Below are 20,631 nucleotides of genomic sequence, written 5' to 3'. Positions count from 1 at the left end.
GCAAAGACATGTGAACATGATGGTCAGTGCAAATATTCCTCTAAAGGAATTGATCCCCATTTTAGAGGTTTTCTTCAGAAATTCTCTCGATACAAAAGCTGTTTAAGCGATAGGCGAAGACGATTCAGCTTCGACAACTTACGAGAATATATCGTCGTTTACTGCAACGCTAGTAATTCCAACAAAAATGACGAGGTATGTGCTACAGTACGTCATTTTTCTTTTCCTTCTGACTGTACGGAGATACAGTAGCATGTTGACGTCGTCCTTTTACGTTTAAAACCTGTTGAGCCAATGGTCTCAATGAAAAAAATGTAACATATAGTAAATGTGCATCTACATTCAACGATAAGTCATCCTCAACTATTCGCTGCAATATTAGACGCTTGAGCATCTTACTTAAGGCATTTTACCTGTGCAATGAACCTTCAATCAGCCACAAAGATGTAGTTATTTAAATAATATGACTAGTAAGAGCAGTGATCGATAAGACTACTCACTATGACTGCGTCCCAATTTTGACTTTCTAGATGAAGAGGGCAGAGGATGCGTAACTATTTTGTATACGAACGTGCCTGTACCTGCACTGTGTCGTCACTTAATGTCAACTTCTTTCCAGTTTATATTTAGCTGAAATACGGAGCCTAATAATGAGGATTGGGAAGGAGTCGGGTCATGACCCTTGAATTGATACTGTCCCCTTCGCCTGGAAGGACTTGGGAAAACCACGAAACACCTAAGTCAGGATAGCCGGCCACTGGGACCGAATTCTGGATCTCCCGAATGAAAGGTGCGAATGATAACAATTACACCACTATGCTTGGTTTTCTGGCTTCTGCGATTATGAAAATTATTTGTATGCAAAGCAACAAACAAAAGTTATATTTTGGTGCATGTTGTATGATTTACTGTGTCTTTGTACTGACATGTGAGCTACGCGAGAGGGAAAAGGATGGGAGATCAGAAACAAAGTTTGTTTCAGTTTAGTTAACATTAGGAGAATCTACCGACAAGGAAATTTAATTCAGGCTAAAACCTTATTTTTCCTCTCCATACCCACTGATGATATAGCAACGGCGCATGATAAGTCACAGGATAGGTCTTACCTTCTCTACTATAGGCCTACTACTCGTATATTATTGCTACAATTAATGTTATCTGTAACAGAAGGTGAGAAAATATTATACCTACTTTTGTTAGAATAAAAGTGTATCTTACTGGAAAATGACACGGAAACAGTAGAATTAGCGAGAGCTGTTGTGGATCTGCAGATACTGTAAAAGTGTTGGTAAAATTCTGGGATACCTGTCTTTCGTGTCTCAATTAATAGAATTTGAACATTGTTTCATATAAATGTGACAAATTCTAATAAGCAACATCCACTAATACCTTTGAACAGTATATGTTATACAGGATGTTTATTATAACAAATGCCGTCTTCGAAGACCGGAGCGTGATAGAGAATATTATGGCGATGAAATTCGAGATAAGAACAGTCATGTTATGAAGATTAGTTACGGAGATATTAGAGGCAATACCCAGAAGTCAAATGGTGTAATCATTACTTTTGATCCATAGCGCGTAGTAATTGGAGAAAATATGAAGAACACAACAATGATGTGATGTACATATACATATACCTATAGGTCTACTTGAAATGGTCGGATTTTTTGGTTTCAGCGCAAGAACTGCGAAGAAGTAACTGTACCCGGTTTGTTTTCAAGTACTGTATTGTGAGTTCTCTGTGCAATGTCATAGTTTAAACTGATGTTACAATACGAATCTGTTTCGCAAAGTGAAGTGATTTTCATTGCGTACGTCAAGCAGGTGCCGGTTTCAACATGTGGTGCGCGATCCACCAGTTGTCCGGCTTTGAACTAAACTCTAGCAAACCTTTATGTGCGGTGCTTGGAGTGGCGAAAGTGCAATTTTGAAGTGCGAAATGTTCGACGAGAACGTGTGGGAGCTAAGTCTGAGCTTAAACCCGTGGATACAGAAGCGTAACCCAAGGAAATAACAACTTGGGAAAAATTGCAAGATAGGATAATGGTTCCTACCTTACTTATGCTCGTTTTGACGTGGACTATTACGTCCTGATCTTCAAAGACGGCATCCAGTATTCACTCTGTATTTTAGGTATGGTTTCAGACATTAGTCAACTGAAGAACTGCATAACCACCGGTGTAGCTCAGTTGGCTAAGGCGCTTGCCTTCCGACCCGGAGTTACGCTCGGGCACAGGTTCGATTCCCACTTGGGCTGATTACCGAGTTGGATTTTTTCTGAGATTTTCCCCGTAAGGCAAATGTCAGGTAATATATGGCGAATCCTCGATCTCATCTCGTCAAGTATCATTTCGCTATCACCAATCTCATCGACTCAAAATAACCTAGTAGTTGATATAATGTCGTTAAATAACAGACTGAAAAGAAAAAAACTACGTAAGTAATATACGAAATGCAAAGTAGAACTCTGAATAATAATAGGTAATGAGTCGACATATAGCATTTTAAAACATATTTTCCACTATATGGAACATAGGGCTATATAGCAGGTATTATTTACACCAAGCAGTTCTTGACGTAACGTCTATGTAGAAAAGCCACTAGAGAGCTCCAGGTGACGGAACCAGGTAACGAAATCAGGGAACGAAAAGCGTGAGACTAAATAAACTTGTGATAACTGAAAAATTAAAAGGCGTATGATATTGAACCCTGTATGTGAAATTATACGAAAATAGAGAACTTTTATATCGTCGTTGTTCCTGCAATAACTCCTATGTGCAAAATATAAAATCTTTCAGTAGGAAGGAAAAACACATTCATTCATCCTATGGCAGCGGTACATAGGAGACTGTGAATTCTTACATTTTCGAAACAAATATAATTACATAATATAGGAGATTTTATGATTTGCTGTATCACTTTTTCAGTTATTTAATAGAGCAAAAATCTGAAAATGGATAAATATGTCACATAGGAGTTATTGCAGGAACAACGACGATATGATATACTATATTTATTTATATTTATAATATTTTAACAATTATTTGCATTGTTCATTATTTAGTGCAGCAAATAGGAATGGCAAAGTCCTGTTAAGAGCATGGAGATATATATCTCCATCTCCAGACAAGCTATTTGTGAAGTAAGTACAGAAGTAGGCTTTCTAAATAACTTCATATTTGTAGGTAGGTTCAATGCTTTAAAAATTATAAACTCTGAATTACAACAATAAAGGTGCACTGCAGTTATTTAGCTCTGCCATTTGGAGAGGGGAAGGATAATGTTATAATCAGGCTTAGGATCCGTGACACTTTATCAACCAATGTATGCACAACTTGACTATAGAGTTCCTTGAACGTAGTAAACAGACATACTGTGAATATAAACAACGTCAATATGCTTCGTTAGATTCTACTGTTAATAGTACAGTCTAGTGAAGGTGTAAAATGAAGTAGGATAGCCCAGTGTTTCGCCACCGGTGTACCGCGGCACTTCACAAGATGAAAGGTGTGACGCGAACTTTTACCGATTATTGTAAGAAATTGATAAAATTTAAATTAAATTAAAATTAAAATTAAATTGTTTTCATAAATACATTTCTGCATATAGGCCATTCGGTATCTCTTAAAACCTACCTGCGCATGAACCTACATATCCGCACGAGTTAGTGACAGGTCCAGTGACATCGAAGACATTATGAAGAAGAAAATAAAGAGCAGTCAGAAGTTGTCACCAAGCAGGCCCAAATATCACATTGAAGATATGAATAAGCTATTTACTTTAATATAAGTAATAGAAATGTGTATTTTCTGCAGTGAAGTTCATAAATTGTTAATAAATGCAAGAGTCTATTTGTGTTTTACAGTAATGATGATGATGATCATGATGATGATAATAATAGAAAATTTGATTGCATCAAGTGATTATATTAAGAGTCATATCATATGTTTTTCAGGAGCTTAACATTTTGGTGTGCCATTGAGTCTAGGACCGTCTAGGGTGTACCGTGAATAGAAAAAAGTAGCGGAACACTGGGATAGCCTACATACCTCAAGTTTCCATGTCCCTCGGCGACGTTGAAGGCGTTAGCATTACAATGAACAACCACGTACATACTTGCAACTAGTTAGAAAAAACTGTTCACTAGGAATTGAAAAAGCACTGTGATGGTCTGAGTTTGTTTCGTAGAGAGAGACTGAAAAATACTATACATTACGAACTGGATTGTACACTAACGCACAGGTAAACAAACCTCAACGCACCACCTCACTCCATCTGTACTCCGTTGCACTGTAACTTCACTTCATTCTTAAGTTATCTCTGATTCTAGGCTTGGTTATAATAATATATACCTATTATGCCATGACTGAACTTGGTAAGAATTGATGCGCGAAATCCAGCGTACATGAAAATGTGTACAAAACAAAAGTATAGGAAACAGACAGTGAACAGCCAATTCCAAAGGAGATTCCAGAAACTGAAAGAGAATGTATAAAATCATACTGCTTAAGACAAAATACATAAAAATTCATTGTGGCAATATATTTCATTGCTTAAAAAGTAATTTTAACATGAGACGAATTTACGTCAACTGTTTGGAGGCCAAAGGCTCTACTGTCAATTTTTTCCCGTTGCATTTGTTGCTGTGCCGAGTTTTCCCCGTCTTGCCTCAATTCAATGATTCCACCATATTTCTCACTACAGTGATATCACCTTACTTATCTAACAACAGTAGCCTAAACGTTAAATTCGAAACAGTTTTATCGCTAAACCTGACAAGCAGAACATATTGTGTGAACATAAATGGTAGAAACGTGTGAATTAACTTGACGTGTTGTGGAATAAATCCATCAAGGAACTGAATTCGTTTAACCTTTGTGAACTCATTTTTGTAAAGTTGAAAATCCATGGTTTGTAGATTTCTTTGAAATGTCGTGCAAACTCGGTCTGAAGGATTTATGAACTGCCTACGTAGTTCTGAAGTCATGAACTGCATCTTGGACATTTGTTTGTAAATTTTAATCTAGTGTGAGAGAAGATTAAATTCGCATTAGTCACACGCAACCGAAAAGCCGAAGTGAAACCCGGAGTCATGTGGAGCTGGTATGAACGACATTAAGTTACTATTGTTCACTTAATTACGCTGTCAAATGTTAATGTGTGTGAGTTGAGCGAATAAACACCAGACTAGGTTGCTAACGATCGTTTCTTACTATTTCCGTTATAAAAAAGATAAATTTTGTGGTACTGTAAAAAAATCGATTTTGAAATACTCACGGACATAAACATTTTTAAAATTTCAGATAAATTATACTGTAGAACAGCGGTGACCAAAGCGGGTGTAGTGATTACAGCGTGTAATCACAGACATTCAAACGGGTACGAGGAGTTTCCTGTACATTGCTGTGTTTTTCATTCACGTACTGAATGCAAGCAGTGGTGGTATCATGTCGCTCTAAAAACTCTATCTCTACAAGCAGTAAGAGGTGGTTTCGTAAAGAATGAGAACTTTTTTGTTGTTCTGTCGGACAAAATATAATATATTTACTTTGCTCAACGGTTCAATTAGGAGTATATTGAAACATGAATTGCCACGCTGAATAATTTATTATTATTATTATTATTATTATTATTATTATTATTATTACTAACCACTAGATATGTGTTTCTATAATTCTTCTGTACGTGCATGAATATTGATATTTTTAGATCTTCTCCCTAGAAGGATAAAATTATTAGGTTTTATCTCAATTTTAATCTTCTTAATCTTTAGATGAGAGTAACTATTTATTAGTTATTCATTTAATAATAACATTGTAGAAAAACTGATTCAGTATTATGTGCCAAAGAACTGTTAAACGCCAAGAACTGACATGTCTTAAATCATAGCCAGGAAGAGAAAGATGATATAAATAAATGTAAAGAAGTCAGCTACCTAATGGGGTTTGAAATATCTCATGCTTTAAAGCCTTTTAATAGAACAGAATTTCTCAAAAGAGTAATGATTAAAATAGCTGAAATAACTTGTCCATAAGAAGTTTTTAATTAAAAAAAAACTACGAATTTCTCGACCAAGTATCGGGAGAAGAATTTAGAAAATTCCTGATTATATTCAAGAGGAAGGTTAGAAAAGAAGCAAGAAAAATAGTTTATTATTCACTGGCTCTTGATCACAGCAGTGACATTATTGATACACCAAAGCTTGAGATTTTTATCCGCGAGATTGATCAAGATGTTAGTAAAGGAACCACCAATGGTTGTAGTTTTCATGCCAACTAACTTTCCTTTGTCTCCTTACTTCATAGGCTGTCAGTCTCATGTAATCAATGCAGCTCGAGTTTTGGTCACCGCTGCTGTAGAAGAAAAGTTTTTTGACACTCCGTCTCTACATCTAAGCCTATCTGTTTAAATAGATTTATGTTAGACAATGGACGAATTTTCTTTATTTTCAGAATATTATAGAGTAGAGTCTCTTCATGAGGGAATGATACACATAAAATACATGATTTTCACTAAATGATTTATAGACATTTTGATATTTATAAAAATATCAGAATAGCAATTTACTCAATCGACTCAGTTTCTTATAATTATTTAGATAATGTGATATGTACAGCTGTCAAAAGAAAAAGTGGCCGCTCTCCTGTATCAAAGTTCCCTTCGGGTATCTTCGCTACAATTCGGAGACAGGCGATGTTACATGTTGTTGGACCACGTTGCCTGATATCTACAGTTATAATTGAAGTATACTGTGTGTTATTCGATAGCATAATGGTAGCGTTCAGGCCTCTTATTCATGAGGTCCTGCGTTCGACTACAACCTCGTGCTTTTTATGTCCTTTTTTGTTCTGTTTTTGAGAGAGACAAACTAGACATAATGGCTCCTTTCTCTTTTATGATTATTTTAGTAATTAACATCAGGTTCATTAATATATTATGCCATGACTTTATCATTATCATTATGATATTGTGGCTGCAAATGGAAAGAAAAAAGATTTTATTCTCAATAAAATATCTTTCGTGGCATAAACATAACAAATTTACTGGCGTCGGCCTTAAAACATTCAAACAATTAAGCGTTCAAAAAACAAAACAAAAAGCCACAATTCAATATTTAGTCTATCTTCCTCTTATCTCGATCATCTTGCAGTCGAGTGGGCATGGAATTGACTAGTCTTTGCAAATAGCGACTGTTCTTAGACACGATATTCCAGGCATTCTGAACATACACACATAAATGTTCTGTCCATGGGCAGGTCTTACATTGCAAACTCAGCAATCTCCAATCTTTCCTATTTTCTGCCTTCCTCTTAGTCTCCGCATATGATCTACATATCCTAATGTCGTCTATTATTCTTTTCAACCAGAGACCCAACCAATTCCTTTTTCTCTTTCTAATCAGTTTCAGCATCATTCTTTCTTCACTCACTTTTTCAAACACAATTTTATTTCTTATTCTGCCTGTCCACTTTACACGCACCGTTCTTCTCCACATCCACATTTCAAATGCTTCAATTCGTTTCTCTTCATTTCGTCGTAATGTCCATGTTCTTTCCCCATACAATGCCACACTCCACACAAAGCACTTCACTAGTCTCTTCCTTAGTTATTTTTCCAGAGGTCCGCAGAAGATCCTTCTTCTTCTATTAAAAACTTCCTTTGTTCATGTTTGCAGTTTTCTTGGGAAGGATAGGCCTAAATGCGGTAACATCCCGTTGCTTTCCGCACACCACTATCTCTTTCGCATCTTATTAAATTCCAAGGGGCCCAAGCGTGGAGATAGGAGAGTGGATTTGACTAATTGGGCCCTTCGGACTTCACCGAAAGTCACGGCAAGGGTTAAATATTAATTCTATCAGGATGTTTGACCCGGTCAGAGACCGGGAAATCTCAATTAGCCTTTGCCCCCCGCATCCTGGACTAGCTTCTACGAATCATCAGAAGATCTTAGAGTGTGATTGGGCCAATTTTTCCAAAAATGTTTCCACACTTTTGCTCTCGTAGCTCAGCGGACGAACGTCGGAATTTAGATGTCAACATCTCAGGTTCAATTCCTCGTTACTCCTTTTCATTTTATTGTGGTTCAAGATAGTATAATGTAATAATACAAAAAGAAAAACTAATAGCAGTATTATGCAACTGGATTTTTCCAAACCTAATATTAAATTTATGTTATTTATATCGCTAAAGAACGATTACAATATAAATAACTTGAATATTATTTATACAGTATCACTAAAGAACGATAACAGAATATAAATTATAAATATCGGTTTGTTTAATTAATATATTGCAAAAGAACAATAACAATATAAATAACTTTAATACTGTTTTATAATGCTAATGAAGGAAAACAGAATATAAATGATAACTCGAATATTATTTAAATAGCTAAAGAACGATAACAATATAAAAAACGTGAATATTATTCATATCGGAATTTCACAGATTTATTACAGATGTATTTAAGAAATTGTAGAAGAATAGTAATTAGTAACAGTGTCCTATTTATTCTCCTTGGAGCCAAATTTGTAACTTTTAAAAGTGTGGTTACTATGTTGAAGTGTATGTGTTGTAACGGATGCTTGATTTGTTATGTATGTGAGTCAGTTATGGGATGCTTGATGTCGTCGCAATGTCGTAATTATAGTTTGATTGTGTTTGTGTGACTATTGTGTATTAATTTATGATGTATGGTACGGAAAGCTGCATATTTGTGTTACAGAAGTGTTACGTATGTGTGTTGTTAATGTTTTTGTATGTTACAAATTGATACCTGATATTTGTTTTGCAATCGCAATGCCTAATTTACGGATTGTTTATGTTTTGTTTACATCGCGTAAGCTAATTTAATTTTCTTTTCCATTTCTCTTTATGCTTATCTTTTTTGTGTATAAAACTATAGCCCTAACATACATATGTAAAATACGGCTAACCCCCATTGGAAATACAATAATAATTATTATTCATATCGTTATAATACGATAACAGAATACAAATGATGACCTGAATTTTATTCATATCTCTAAAGAACGATAACAAAATATAAATAACGTGATATCCATAAAGAACGATAACTGGATATAAATGATAATTTGAATATCATTTACATCGCTAAAGAAAGATTAAAAAATAAAATGAAAACTTGAAGAAGGCCCGAACCCACGACCTTTGAATCATTAAACAAGCACTCTACCGCTGGTCTACGAGGCGTAGATATGGAACACTTTCATAGTTCCGGAACTGCTTGTACAAGCACATGCATCGTGTAACATCGCCGCGACCCGAAGTGGACTTTGAAAATATTCGCTGTTCACGAGTGCGGCCACTTTTTTTTTTTTTTTTGACAGCTGTACACGTAGTATACTGTAGACAGTTCGTCTCCAAAAGGATTTTTGTGAGGTTTTTTTAATTATAGCATTTACGTAGTAATGCATTTATTCGAAATGTTTCAACAAACTTTTATACCTTAGGGTCCGTTCACACGGTGCGCAAAATTCTCGAAACGAGCTCGCATTTATTCGATTCGATTTCCTACGTGCAATTCAAAATTAAGTCAAATGTCTTACTTTTTGAAATTGCACAAACTTTCTTCTTTATGGAATGTATAAAACGAAAGTTTTTCTTATTTATTTCATTTGTGTGTGTGTGTGTGTGTCTTTTAAATATAATATAGCTAAAATGAATTACAAGTGAAAATACCAAGAGGAACATTATTTTTTTTCATTGTTCATGTAACCTCCCTTGTTATAGGTCATATTTGCGGGAAGCGGACAATTCTATGGATACACACACCAGACATCGACGTGTTTATGGGCCTCCCTCAGCCTGGGGTCAGCAGAGCGAGAGGACCTTCTGGCTTGGCTTTTTCATGGGTTGGACCAGGGACGGGTCCGTACACTTAGGCACAGTGTGGCCTATTGTGCGCCCTATAGGCCTATATACGATGATTGTCCAAGTCCGATAGTTGATCTGGATGGCATTCGTTAATCCGATGCCGACAGGCGGGCCATCCTGCCTCAGCCCCTGATAGAGCCAGGGTCTATTTTCTGATAAGCCACAGGGGCCCGGTGCCCCAAGCCCTTTCTGATCATTCGACACTGTTAGTTGAGCCATCCTGCCTCAACTTCTGATAGAGCCAGCTCCCGTCCGCATACGAGTAGTCTGATAAACCCCAGGGGCCCGAAGTCCCATACCCTTCCTATATCAGCATCGGAAACCCGTACTACCCCCAGACTTCACCCTAGCCTGTTTTTACTATTGCGTATGGTAGATGAAATGAGGAATGAGGTGGAGAGTGTTGGTGGAATAAGGGGAAAACGGGAGTACCCCGAGAAAAATCCTCTGCAACGTCTGCTTTGTCCATCACAAATTTCATCACGACTCGACCGGGGATCAAACCCGGGCCGCCTGAATAGAAGATCAGCACGCTAGCACTGTAACTACAGATGCGGTGAGGAGGCCTCCACTGAGACCCTCGCAGAACAGAATGTTAAGGAGCATCCATTCATGGCCGAGACGGGATTCGAACACACGAACTTTCGGACCGCACCGCCTAAGGAGACGTACTTTAGACCGCGTAGTCACCCAAAGAGGAACATTATAAAGAACATGGTCTTTTTGGAAAAGCGGAAAATGTAGAAGGAAAACGTATAATGAAGAAATTGTAATGTAATCTTCGTGGCACTAACATTTTCATAAAATTATAACAATTATTGTGTTCTCATGGTCCGCCCTGAAAATTATACAAAGAAGCTAACAAATAAAAGGTAAATTGAAGACATTTCGTTTAATTAATGAAATAGGCTATTCAATAAAAGAAGATGATTGTTGTACTTTGCAGAGAAAAGTAACACAGATCAAATGGAATAAATGTGAGGCTTGCCAAAAAAAAACGATGCGGATTCATCCAACTAATAATATGAATCCACAAGAAGTACCGTGATTAAACACAGGTCTGTTGCTTAGCTCTGGCGCGTTGGACTTTCATCCAAACGACTCGTATTCGATTCCCAACCTGATCGTCATGGAATTTGTGAAAAAAGGCTGGGATGAAGTCTTGGAGGTGTTACGGGCTTCCGATTCTAATACAGGATTTAAGGGATGGGGCTCCATATCCTAAGGTTTATCAGGTGCTCGTTATAGGATGAGACTTTCTGGTTCTGTCAGAGCTGAGGCAGAGTAGCCCGTTTATCCTCAGCAGATTCACGAATGCCACCTAGGACAGCTGTCGCTTTTGGACAATCATCGCATGTACGTAGGCCTACTCACGGTGTTTCAAAAGTGATGGTCAATATTTTAGAGATGAAAATAAAAACTGGAAGACGCAGAAAAGCTCCAATAAACATTGATCCGAAAATTAATCATTCATGCGATATTCCCTTAGGCAGCAGGTCTCCTAGGTCACCGGATTTAAATCAGATTAGATTTCTGTGTTTGGGATCATGTAAAAAGCCAGGTTTACACTTCTGATGTCAACACACGACAGGAATTGCGGTTTCGGATTGAACGTGCATTTTAGAAAATAAAAAAATGATCTACAACTGCCTGAAAGGATTTGCTGCGTTGCTTTCAGATGTAGCCTGTGGACAGAATTTTGAACATGTGCTCTAGATAGAATCCAGTTAGGGATGTCTGCAAGCAATCTTAACAGAAAATAATTATCTCGACAACGGTTACCTTGCGGACCAATATGTATCGGTGCTTTTTACTTAAGTTAATTTCTACTTTTCATATTATGTAAATTATTGAACATCACTTTTAAAACACTTTGTATAGAGCGTTCGGAGTTTAGAAAATACCATTTGAGTATATTGGCGTCCTCTCAGCTGACATTCCCCCCTCTTTGTAATATAACTAAATGTACTGTATTTGCGTATTTTCTAACATATATAGGCTATCTAAACTAACAGAAGCAGTTAGAAATTTAATTTTTTTCAGTCGTTGACTTTACTACTTTATATATTTTGTTAGGTGTTAACCTTTACATAATAAATTGTGTGATGTATGAACGTTTTCGTTGACCATGTCAACATCATCAGATACACTCTGTCATTTTACAATATCAATACTCTCAGTGTTATCTACACAATCTACACATACAATACATGTTTACTATCATATGAAGATAAAACCTATTAAAAATTATATGAATTAGTTTTATAATGTTGAATTGTCAACAATTAAAATATACTTATATTATCATGGGTATATTCTTTGCAAGTCATCACATGTGAACGATAATATGAACGATGTAATGATATGAGGCTAAAAGTAAGATAAAATATAAAAATGAGCTAACTCTATTTAATGCTTTACTATGCATGTGAGGATTTGCAAATTACAATATTTTGTTACAAGGTATTCACTTTTCCATATCATGGTGTAAAATTCTAGCCTGTTATAACTGCCTATATTTTGTAGATCTTGGTGTTATTATTTATGCCAATATGTTGGGTTTAAACTGTTTATAGTTAATCAGATGATGGGCGTATGTTCTGTTGTTGTTCATGTTACACTGAAAATAATCAAAGTCGTAGGTAATCTAATTTTGAAACTGATGGATTTGATTTTAATATTTGTAATGTATTAAATGAAACTTACGGATAATTATTCAATCTAGTAGTGATGTTGTAGAAGTTTATTTAACATGGTGTGAATCGAAAGTCTGAAATCGCTGAAAGAAATTAAATGTTGAAAATTAATATTAGCTTAGTTAAAACAAATGGTGCAATTTGTTATATAAATTTGATTGAAAGTCCGGTTTCAATTAATGTTGAAAAATGGGATGGCTACGAAATAAACTAAATAAAATGTAAATGTCGGTAATAAATTCTAACTTTGCTAGAGCAAGTCGGAAATATTTAATTATATTAACTACATACATTGAACAATACTCACTAGTTGTGGAAGTATTTTCTGTGGATGTTGGTCGTGTACTGGTTAAATGGAGACTGTGTGCCTGTGTCTAACACAGTTTACGTAAGAAGTAAATAGTGCGCGTATGAATACACCGCATCACATGCTGTATAGTGTGTTTTGTAAATTGGGTAAATTTTCATTAATCAATGATTTATCTTTTTTATAATATTTCGAAATATAATATTCTTTTGCCGTGTTTATTTGTGTGCCCAATATATTTGGCAAACAAAACGGAATTTTAAAACAAGATACAAAGAGCACATCTCCGATTTTAAACACAACAGAACAAAATCTAAATATGCATCCCATCTCATTCAATATGGATATGAACTTGGATCAATAAGTGATACCCTAACAATAATCAAAACATATAAAGATAATACACAAACACGGCAAAAGAATATTATATTTCGAAATAATATAAAAAAGATAAATCATTGATTAATGAAAATTTACCCAATTTACAAAACACACTATACAGCATGTGATGCGGTATATTCATACGCGCACTATTTACTTCTTACGTAAACTGTGTTAGACACAGGCACACAGTCCCTACTTAACCAGTACACGACCAACATCCACAGAAAACACTTCCACAACTAGTGAGTATTGTTCAGTGTATGTAGTTAATATAATTAAATATTTCCGACTTGCTCTAGCAAAGTTAGAATTTATTACCGACATTTACATTTTATTTAGTTTATTTCGTAGCTATCCCATTTTTCAACATTAATTGAAACCGGACTTTCAATCAAATTTATATAACAAATTGCACCATTTGTTTTAACTAAGCTAATATTAATTTTCAACATTTAATTTCTTTCAGCGATTTCAGACTTTCGATTCACACCATGTTAAATAAACTTCTACAACATCACTACTAGATTGAATAATTATCCGTAAGTTTCATTTAATACATTACAAATATTAAAATCAAATCCATCAGTTTCAAAATTAGATTACCTACGACTTTGATTATTTTCAGTGTAACATGAACAACAACAGAACATACGCCCATCATCTGATTAACTATAAACAGTTTAAACCCAACATATTGGCATAAATAATAACACCAAGATCTACAAAATATAGGCAGTTATAACAGGCTAGAATTTTACACCATGATATGGAAAAGTGAATACCTTGTAACAAAATATTGTAATTTGCAAATCCTCACATGCATAGTAAAGCATTAAATAGAGTTAGCTCATTTTTATATTTTATCTTACTTTTAGCCTCATATCATTACATCGTTCATATTATCGTTCACATGTGATGACTTGCAAAGAATATACCCATGATAATATAAGTATATTTTAATTGTTGACAATTCAACATTATAAAACTAATTCATATAATTTTTAATAGGTTTTATCTTCATATGATAGTAAACATGTATTGTATGTGTAGATTGTGTAGATAACACTGAGAGTATTGATATTGTAAAATGACAGAGTGTATCTGATGATGTTGACATGGTCATCGAAAACGTTCATACATCACACAATTTATTATGTAAAGGTTAACACCTAACAAAATATATAAAGTAGTAAAGTCAACGACTGAAAAAAATTAAATTTCTAACATATTCATAGACTTTTCTGAAAATTACGCAAAATGAATTGCAAAATAACAGAAGTAGGCCTAAACCTATTAAATTTATTCAGTGACTGGAAATACAACATAAACTAATATGCAAGTCTATCTGTAAGCATTATAAAGCGTTTATATTTGAAGTAATGCTTACTTATAGTAGCCTATTTAGATTTACTTCTGTTATTTTATATGCGTTAGAAAATACCGTATTTACTAGAATCTAATGCGGACTTTTTTATCTGAATTTAGTCTTCAGAATCGGTGTGAACATTAGAATCGATGGCGCACTAGATTCGTATACAAACTCGAAAATTCCGCTTGTCTTTTTGCTTAGGTTCTGCATGTACTTCAGCTCTGGGCTACCTTGTTGCTCGTCGTTCCTCACTTCCGTATTTTTGTAGGCGTTGTTTTTAATACCGGCAAATACTTCAAAATAAGTTGTACTTTATCAGGAGATGAAAGACAACAAGCGAAGGGTGTCTTATGAAGCAAGCTTCAAACGAAAGGTTATACTTTATGCTGAAAACCATGGAAACAGGCAGGCTGCAAGAGAATTCGATGTAGCAGAGAGCAACATTTGCTTATGGCGCCATCACAGAATGGCGATATTTGCTTCTAAAGCGAGGAGGAAAAATTTCACTGGCCCATGAAAAGGAAGGGATTCCGAAGTAGACGAAGAGATTTTGAAATGCGTAAGGGAAGGACATGACAAGTTATACTAGGTAGACTGTATGTTAATTATAAGAATAGGTCAGTAATTTGTTTAACTTTTAGAAACTCATTTATAAAGTTGTGCAGTGTAGTTAAAATTAATATTGTAAATCCATTTTTTTATAATGTTACCGTATTATAATATATTGTAATACTGATAAAGTGATAAATAATAAAAGTCTATAACTTTAACTCATTGTTGTGTGCAGTAAAATTAAATTTTGCACTTGCTTTGCAGCTGTGCTTTGCATTCGCCAGTAATTTTTTTTATTTCAAGCCTTTAAAAATTGAGGTGCGCGTTAGATTCGAGTAAATACGGTATGTAAGTAACTTATTTTAGTTATATTATAAAGAGGGAGGATGTCCGCTAAGAAGACGCCTATATATGCAATGGTATATTCTAAACTCCGAACGCCCTGTAGGGCACACAATGGGGCATCTACTTTACATTATTCCATCATCATTAGATAGGATTCTCTGAACGCCGCGCCGCGCCGACTGATGACGCACGGTGGGAGCTAGTCTAGGGACGAATGGGATTTTCTGCTCGAAACCTGGATGCACACGAACCTTGGTGTAGCCAGTAGTCAGCCCGTGTGGGTTGGGATTTCACCTAACTTCTTAGTGCAATAGATCTTCTGGATAGTAGTAACATCTGTCCATTCCTATTACTATCATTAATTTCTCTAAATAGATTTACAAAACCTCTAATGGCAATTACATTAATATTCTCATTATAGAAATATATATATATATATTTCTCCCTGTAACATAGTTCTAGTAAGCTTATATCAAATTAATTTTCATCATTTTACTAGCTAACTCAAACCTCAAATTAATTATTTACTTACTTACAAATGGCTTTTAAGGAACCCGAAGGTTCATTGCCGCCCTCACATAAGCCCGCCATCGGTCCCTATCCTGTGCAAGATTAAGCCAGTCTCTATCATCATACCCCACCTCCCTCAAATCCATTTTAATATTATCCTCCCATCTACGTCTCGGCCTCCCTAAAGGTCTTTTTCCCTTCGGTCTCCCAACTAAAACTCTATATGCATTTCTGGATTCGCCCATACGTGCTACATGCCCTGCCCATCTCAAACGTCTGGATTTCAAGTTCCTAATTATGTCAGGTGAAGAATACAATGCGTGCAGTTCTGTGTTGTGTAACTTTCTCCATTCTCCTGTAACTTCATCCCGCTTAGCCCCAAATATTTTCCTAAGCACCTTATTCTCAAACACCCTTAACCTATGTTCCTCTCTCAGAGTGAGAGTCCAAGTTTCACAGCCATATAGAAGAACCGGTAATATAACTGTTTTATAAATTCTAACTTTCAGATTTTTGGACAGCAGACTGGATGATAAGAGCTTCTCAACCGAATAATAACACGCATTTCCCATATTTATTCTGCGTTTAATTTCCTCCCGAGTGTCATTTATATTTGTTACTGTTGCTGCAAGATATTTGAATTTTTCCACCTCTTCGAAGGATAAATCTCCAATATTTATATTTCCATTTCGTACAATATTCCCGTCACGAGACATAATCATATACTTTGTCTTTTCGGGATTTACTTCCAAACCGATCGCTTTACTTGCTTCAAGTAAAATTTCCGTGTTTTCCCTAACCGTTTGTGTATTTTCTCCTAACATATTCACGTCATCTGCATAGACAAGAAGCTGATGTAACCCGTTCAATTCCAAACCCTGCCTGTTATCCTGAACTTTCCTAATGGCATATTCTAAAGCGCAAATTAATTATAATTGATTGAATTAAATTAGCTCATAAATTAAGTTACTACTTTACCTTATAGATTTATCTAAATTTAAATAAATATGTAGTCGTTAACTTAACTGAAGAATATTGCTGGAGAACCTTTTAAGTGTAGTGTAAATATTCGTAATTTAAATATGTATTGTATTGATTAAGGCTGGCTGAGTGGAAGAGAAGGCCTTATGGCCTTAACTCTGCCAGCGAAAATAAAACATTATTATTATTATTATTATTATTATTATTATTATTATTATTATTATTATTATTGTTATTATTATTATTATCCCACTCTCGAAATTCAGTTCAAGTCTAAGTGCAAGAATCTGTGCCGGGTCTAGCCCTCGAAAAGCCAAGTCAAAAGTGAAGTGGCGGTTGTGTTTATGCTACCTCTCGAAGACAGACTAATCGCCAATTTTATCAGGCCTTAATAACCACGCAGTTTGTACAGCATCTTCTGGAATTGATATAAAAGAAAAAGTCGAATGAAGTAGGCCTATGTTATGCTTTGACTATATTTTAAACAATTCTTATTAAAACAAATATTATTGATTTAAGTTCACAAACATGTACAGTAAGTACTGCATTCTATGTAAGTTCAATAGAGTTTCAAATACAGAAATTATCTACTTTCATCCCAGTGTTGCTGGTGATCCCGAAGTTCACGAATATGTATGCTCTATATTATGCAGTCTTTCGTTTTGTCTCTTTGGTGACGAGAATATTTCGACTAAAATTTCGACTACTGCTGCACAAGTGTTTTGCCCATTATGTTCGTTCCTGTCGCACAGCACAACAAACTCTTCCAGTTAAACTGGAAGCTACAACCAGTATCCTTTTCCACCATAGAAATGCGTCTAATGTGACCACACATAACACAGGCGAGCCTTTGAAATTTGGCTAGAATTGAACGGTGGTAGTTTAATTGTGGACATTACATGACAAGAATCCGAAATTATCTATAAAACCACTCAAAAAGGAAATAAATGGCATTGTAGTGACTTGTAGTACTGAGCAATAGGTCAATGCAATATGGTGCGGTAACATCGAGTAAGAAACGCCAATGTAGAGTCAGGGATAGAGCTACTGGCCACTAATTGTCGTCGTGTATGGAAGTAATAAAATATAAAGGTGTGTTTACTTTTAGGCCATCAGAAAAATAAGAACATTAAATATTTTAATTTATTTTAACGACCGTTTCTTTGAAGCATTAGCTAATTAAAATTGCCGAATTCCACATGCTTTACAGTGTAGGGCTACTACAAAAGAATCATTCGTTTTCAAATTGCAATATTTTCCAAAGTATTACTCGCACAACAATGAGTGATACATCAAAAGAACCGTACACGCAACACAATTTTATTCCCACACTCTACAAATGTTCTATGTGCGCCCCTCGGGTGACACGACACACGTCCAGGCGGTAGTCCATTCTAAGATAATATGAATGGATTAACTGGTGTATTATAGAATTAGAACGAAGTATAGTGGAAAGATAAATGCGCAAATAATATTAATATACCATTACATTTAGAGACTCAAATTAATATGAAGTCATACGAAAAGGATATATATTTTTACTTGTTAAAAAAATGAAGTTCACACCTGTCGGGGCAAGTTACCTGGTTGAGGTTTTTTCCGGGGTTTTTCCTCAACCCAATACGAGCAAATGCTGGGTAACTTTCGGTGCTGGACCCCGGACTCATTTCACCGGCATTATCACCTTCATATCATTCAGACGCTAAATAACCTAGATGTTGATACACAATAAAATAAAAGTAAATAAAAAAAAATGAAACATAATTGGTTGTGTCGGGATTCGAACCAGCGATTTCGTACTCTAGACTATTCTAGACTCATACACTTTAACCACTTGACCACTGCGCTTGTTTTGAGGTTAATACGCTTGCGGCTCTTCCTGCATATTATAGGTTTGTTTTTTCTAAAAGAGCTACAGCATTTTACGTTTGTATATTTGTATACGTATGTTAAATTGTAACCACTCCTCCCCCCATGTTTTAATGTCTCCTCGGCATAGATACGTAATATTTAAACAGGAAAGAGACGCGAATCTCTCTTCATGGTATGATCCAGGCTTTTGGCCCGAAGCATGTGCAGTGTGGCATTCTTTGACTTAGAAAATACTCGAACCACTCAACATTATATACTGTACGTAGTACAATGAGGGACATAACAGCTGAACGACTCGAGTTTCTTGGAAGTCAAAGAATGTCACACTGCGCATGCTCCGAGCCGAAGGTTTTCGTTCATATGTTGAGATATTCGCTTCTCTTTTCTGTTTAAATGTTACATAGCTATCTATGCTGAGAGGGAATTAAAATATAGCCTCTTAAGATCTCCAAACATTTTCGCCCGTTCAACAATTTTGTCCCTCACTGTACAATATGTAATTAAAAACATTACGAATTAGTGAAAAGTGTAAGAGTAAAAGTGTAATTTCCAATTTCAGAACGAATCGCCTACTGTAAACATTGCTACGATAGAAGCATTAGTAAAATGGAATGTTACGAACAGCGGCTGCAGTGACGAGGCGAAGGACAAGGACAACTACATGGATCTGCATAAAAGTAAGATTATTAAAACTACTCAGTAGGTTTATTGTTATGATGTTTGTATAAAAGTAAATTAACTAGGCTTATGGGGTATTAATAAATGCCTGTTTTCGAAGTGAAACCGGCTGATTTATCTTCCATTTACTCGTATGAACAAAGAATGGTGATACGATTTTTATTTCGGAGAAATTAAGAGAATATATTATTGTAGTTAATTTTCGAAATTTGCTGCTTGTATGCGAGTAGATTACGGTTTAAATCACCCGCAGTGTAAGGGTTGTTAAGACACATTTCGCATTGGGGGTATGCATTATTATTGGTGAATGACATGGGTTTGAGTTAGTTTAGTCTGTCTCGTGATGTTATACCTTCGATGAGTGAGGCTCGCGTAGTTTAGTGATAAGCATTTTTTATACCTTTTGCTGTTCTGCAGTGATCACAGCAAACCCTCCTAGCTCAGTCACCTCGTAAGCTAGGCTAAATTGTCACAAACCCTCCTTGATATTCCCCAGTGGTGGATCGTATGCAATAGTGCAAACTGATTGCTATCCTTAAAGAAAACAGAACTAGTTTAATTTACTATGACGGACAATAGCAATTAAACGCTCAAATTTATTCAAACAAAGGTTATTTTTTAATAATGTACTCACCAGGAACTTTAATAAATCTTTATCACTATGATCTTTCTCAAAATTCGTCATTTCTCGAATACATATATGTTGTGCTATTTTAATAAGGCGCGTTTAATAAATTCTTCTTCCGTATACGGTTTTTTACTTCAGCAGTTTTCCACGTAAGTTCATAGCTCGTATAGAGAATGTTTTTCCTCATGAATTCGGACCCGGTTGTTGTATTTGGTGTATTCTTGGTTTTATTTGATTTAGTTCTGTCATAAAACATGCTTTTTAGTCCTACCAGTTGTTTAACACGATCAGCACCTGCCAAGTGATAAATTTGTAAATATAATAATTTATATTATACTGGTGATAGTTTCTCTTTGTCGAAATTAGTTTGGATATATATGTAAATATACAGAGTGATTCACGAGGAGTT

The 20,631-nt window shown here is 35.4% G+C and overlaps 1 long non-coding RNA gene across 2 annotated transcripts in view; it reads left to right on the top strand.

Moving 5' to 3' along the window:
- The window catches only part of LOC138700628 (uncharacterized), a 901,578-nt gene that overhangs the window by 555,992 nt on the left and 324,955 nt on the right, over positions 1–20,631 (top strand). For both annotated transcript variants that reach the window (XR_011332403.1, XR_011332401.1), the window contains exon 4: positions 19,476–19,593. This is a non-coding gene — a long non-coding RNA (uncharacterized lncRNA). The remainder of the gene's footprint in view (positions 1–19,475; positions 19,594–20,631) is intronic.

The sequence above is a fragment of the Periplaneta americana genome, chromosome 1 (assembly GCF_040183065.1).
Source record: "Periplaneta americana isolate PAMFEO1 chromosome 1, P.americana_PAMFEO1_priV1, whole genome shotgun sequence".
Classification (NCBI taxonomy): Eukaryota; Metazoa; Arthropoda; class Insecta; order Blattodea; family Blattidae; genus Periplaneta; species Periplaneta americana.
The sequence above is the reverse complement of the archived record's forward strand: the minus strand, read 5'-3'. Positions and strand labels throughout refer to the sequence as shown.